The sequence below is a fragment of the Penaeus vannamei genome, chromosome 1, assembly GCF_042767895.1.
Source record: "Penaeus vannamei isolate JL-2024 chromosome 1, ASM4276789v1, whole genome shotgun sequence".
NCBI classification, from domain to species: Eukaryota; Metazoa; Arthropoda; class Malacostraca; order Decapoda; family Penaeidae; genus Penaeus; species Penaeus vannamei.
The window spans coordinates 23,679,641-23,684,640 of NC_091549.1; the positions used below are offsets into that span (position 1 = coordinate 23,679,641).

The window sequence follows — 5,000 nt, forward strand, 5'->3', positions numbered from 1 at the left end:
TGAATATATACATATGTATATAAACATATATACATATCTAATATATATGTATACATATATGTATATATCCATATCTAATATATATGTATACATATATGTAGTTATACATATCTGATATATATGTATACATATATGTATATATACATATCTAATATATATGTTTACATATATGTATATATACATATCCAATATATTTGGATACATGTATGTATATATACATATCTAATATATATGTATATATATGTATATATAGATATCTAATATATATGGATACATGTATGTATATATACATATCTAATATATATGTATATATATGTATATATAGATATCTAATACATATGTATACATATATGTATATATATATAATATATATATATGTAAACATATATGTATATATACACATCTGTATACCTGTATATCTGTAGACCAAATAATTCGCTTCACCGTCCCTAACTTGCAACTGCTAATACGTCCACCTCATCAACACAAGAAAAGCCTCCTCACCTCCTGACAACTTATGGCTGAAACTACGTAGTTTGGCTCCTCCAAGTGACTAAGAAAACCCGAACGTCCAGTTCATTCCCTCCTCCTCTTATCCTCTCACTTTCTTCCCTTCCTTCTGCTATGGCAGCTGACGGGGCATTGATCCTCATTTCGGGTTCGGAACTACAGACGAGGCGGCGCTGTGAGCTCCGGATCACAGCCGCCGCCAGCGCCGCCTGTTTGTTTGCCTGTAATTCTTTGTTCGCTGCGGGATTGGGAGAATTCAAATGGACCGTTAAAGACTACGTTCTTTAGCTTTCTCTCTCTTTTTTCAAACGTGATGATGACATTTCACCTCAACTTTTTTCTTATATATCCCTTCCTTTTCCACCACTTGATTCCTGCTCTCCCCCTTCTGATAATCTTCGCACCATCATCATCCTTACATCACAATCATTATTCCCTTCGCCTTCAAACCAGCACGTTCACCTCCCCGCCCCTTCCCGAGGGTTTCACCTGCAGGTAACGAGGTGAAGGCGAGCCGAGCAACAACACGCATTGGATCGATAGTGTTGATTTCTCCCTGTGCTGAAATTGGACTCAGGTTCTCAGCTTCCAATATTTTCTCGTGGTTGCTAAAACTGCTGCCCGAGGAGCATTTGGGGCGCACGATTCAAAGATTTAATATTCTGCGTTCATTGGTGCTCAAATTCTAAGATGCTGAGGCTTCATAACTCAAAAGGCCGAACAGGAAGTATGAACATCCTCTGTTGATCCTCTGGTTATATTTCTTTAATATAGTACGTACACATTAGTGGCAAGCGGCCTGGGTATGGCGGGATGCAAAGTGGGTCTTTCATATTGCGTTACAATGTGGTACAAGGAGACCAAAGGAGAGGTATAGATTACGATGTAGTAGAGCTGTAAAAATAAAAGGACAAAAATGAAGGTTTATCTCTACACGCTCTGAGGCGGCTTGTGTGTGTCGTCGCCATGAATATTAATGTGGCTGAGAATCCCCTGCGAATTCAACGGAGGTGAGGCTGGAGGGTTTGCTTAACATTCATGTTATCAGATCGGTCCTCACGGCCGCCGCGTTTGTTTCGGAGATGGGGCCGAGGAGACAGACTGGCAAAATCTGAACGTGGGAGGCTTGGCTGCTGGCGACACATAGGAAACAAGACAGGCATCACCTGGTCAGTTAGGTTGAGCCAGGCAGCAGGTGATAGGGACTTGATTCAAGCAGACACTATTTCGGCCCGCGGGTCCTCACGCTTGAATGTCCCATCTCATTAGCAGGTAAGATTTTGACTAAAAAAATATTCATATTTAAAATTGGAACCTTGAAGATGTCTGCGCGCTCGTTCATCCTTAAAACTGTATCACTAAATAATCCTATATTACACATATATGTATACACACACACATATATCTGTGTGTGTGTGTGTGTGTGATAAAGATAGAGTCAATCATTACGAGGCGCTTTACATACGTAAGGCGTCTCCTGCAGCATATATGCAGTGGACCCGAAGGCCATATTCTTGTTTAGTACATCTAGTAGAGTTTGGTATGAATATGGGTCTATTTTCTCCACTGGATTTCGTGATGTTAATATCAGCTGTTTAAGCATTTTACAGGGTTCGATGAAACGAGAGCTCCTTCAGGGCGGTGAGGAGGCAATGCTAGACCGGAGAGCGTCCCCTGTCCTATCAGAGAGCAGCCTCTAGAGTGCCTCCTCTCCTCCTGTTTGTGGTAACGCCTTGTTTTTGCAAAGGGAGTTCGAAGACAAGGGAAGAGCAGGGGGCCTGAAGGGTAACTCTCTTGCGCCTGACTAATGAACCACCAGAATATACAGTCAAACAGCAAGCTTACATTCCAGAAAGAGAAGCAATAACGATTACCTGCAACAAATAATTAATAATAGTCCCACATGAACGTGCAGAAGGGAATGCAAGACTTTAAAGAGAGCACCGCAATGCCGTAACGAGTCCCCACGCGCCAGCACGCGTTAGAGAGACAGAGAGAGGGTGAGTGTCAGGGATTGGTTTCCCCCCGACATTGGTGGGTATGGAGACACAGTTCTGGTTTCTTTCCTTTATTCGTTGAGGTTTCTGGTAGCGTAGCGTGGCAGTGTCTCGTGCTAGTGCAAGTCCCGGGCAAGGGGGAGCCCAGGAGGCGCGCCGAGCAGAAACGCGCGCGGGGAGACTTCCAAGGGAGTCGTCAGGGTGAGGCAGTGGCCCGAGGTTGAGTGTTGTAGTATTGTAGGGCAGGTCAAGAGTCATGAGCGTTGGGCGTGGCTAGTTATCCCGCCGCTGTGATTGGTTGCACAGGACGTGGCCTCCGGGATCGTCTGACCACTCAAAAGAGAGAGAGAGAGAGAGAGAGAGAGAGAGAGAGAGAGAGAGAGAGAGAGAGAGAGAGAGAGAGAGAGAGAGAGAGAGAGAGAGAGAGAGAGAGAGAGACAGGCTCCGATAAGCTTCAATATGGACGTGTTTTGGCGAGCAACTTCAAACAAGATTTCTTGCTTTCATATCAGCCCGAAGACAACAACACCATTTGTAGTTTCACGTTACTCTCTCCATAATACTTATTATGCAAAGCTTGCTTCAAGGAGCAACTTAAAACCATAAATATTTATAAAGAACACTATCAAGACCACTCTTAAACAACCCAAAGAGGCAAACTAGAAATTAGTTGACCAGAGATGTTTCGCGGGACCTGTTGCAACCGCACTCGCCATGAACACGTGGATAAGGAGACCAGTGGAAACAGGCTTTGAACTTTCAATAAATTACGTATCACATACATGGTACATATATGATGATAATAGTACTAATGAAATTATAACAATGCGTTCAACGATATGGTGGTACTGTTAATGATACAGTAATAATATGCAATATATAATAATTATAATATCAGGTATTTTGATAATGTAATACGTGACACCACAATGTTATTCATGGATAATAATGGCAAAGGTGGAGGGGATTTTCGCATAACTGAGAATGTAACGGAACGACTGATAACTACTCGAAACGAGTCAGACAAGATAACAAACTCTTTAACGTGGTTGTGAATTAACAGCCTCAATTCTTAACCTATTTTTTTCCTAATCAGCTTAAATGAATTAGTAACCATATCGTCTGCGTGCGTCTGTTTATACAAAAAGGGATATAGTAACAGTAGATTAAATAAGGATATGCGTGTCCAAAGGAGTCTCAGACCATTTGCGTTTATTAAATATTTTGTTGATTTTAGCTATCTATAAAATAAACAATATCCCTCTAACGCACTACAATTCTGAGTGTATTAACGCCATGCATATCGATGTTCCTGTTATAGATGACGGTTGAGACTGAAAAACATTTAATGAACGTATTGTCGCAAATTGTGAACTTTCCAGGAACTGAAGAAGAAAAGGTCTACAGTGAAGGTTTGGTGCCATGGATTCAGCCCAGCGCAGAACTGCGAGATTACAAGAACATGCAAGAACATGCAGATTAGGTCTTCGTTTGCTTTTGGAAAATATTTTAATGGATATTTGAGTTGATAATGAGTAGTTATTAACGAATATCATACTTATCGTACGACAGTCTAATAGTAGATAATTCTAATATCAATAGTAATACTAATATATACGAAATTTCATGACGCGATTTTTCATTACATTGTACTTCGTCCATTGTAAAATATTCTTTGAACTATAGTGTACATTCCAAGATGTTCTTCACCATGTATGTCATTCCCTGTGAACATTCGATGGCCTAATTGTACCATAATTAGCCTTAAATGAAATTAATTCTAAATCATGGTTAGGTCTGCCACCATTACGGCAAACCATGCGAATGCGAAGATGGAGCCTGGACTTAAGATGTCTGTAACTTATTTCTTAATCATAGCAACATCTACACCAGTTAAATTTTGCAAATTTGATGAAGATTATCGTGCAGCCTTTTGATACCTATCTTTTTTCAAGACATTTTCAAGACCGATTTTACTTTCCAACTTTTCGGATTTCTTCGTAAATTTTAACAAGATTCATCCCTTGGCAATTGTTATCGGAACTTACAGCAAGTTCGGATTCTAATAGTATTTTTCGGTTTTAAAGGTGACAAAATATTAGTTACTATCGTCGTAGTAATACTGATGATATGATCAATGATAGTGATAATGGTGGTAAAAACGATGGCAATGATAGTAAGAATTATAAAACGAGATGTAGAGTACTAATACTATTAGTACTAATAACAAAGATGGCAATAATAGCAGTTAAAAACAATGATGGTAATAAGGATAATGGTATGATGATGGTAGAAAAACCTACTATGCACAAACTAAATTTATTGAAATACATATCCTCCCAGAAAACATCGGGTATTAAGATAGTTTTCAGGAATCCGAAACTGATGTCTCATATGTTTCAGTAAATCTTATTTGTACATTGTGGGTTTTTCTATCATGGCATCAACGTGGTAGTGTTTTTCCATTCATGATGATGATGATGTTAACAATAA

The 5,000-nt window shown here is 39.7% G+C and overlaps 1 protein-coding gene across 4 annotated transcripts in view; it reads right to left on the reverse strand.

Annotated features, from left to right (window-relative positions):
- Window positions 1–5,000, reverse strand: part of LOC113829337 (ras-related and estrogen-regulated growth inhibitor) — a 77,669-nt gene that overhangs the window by 68,672 nt on the left and 3,997 nt on the right. The gene's annotated exons all lie outside the window — the stretch shown is intronic.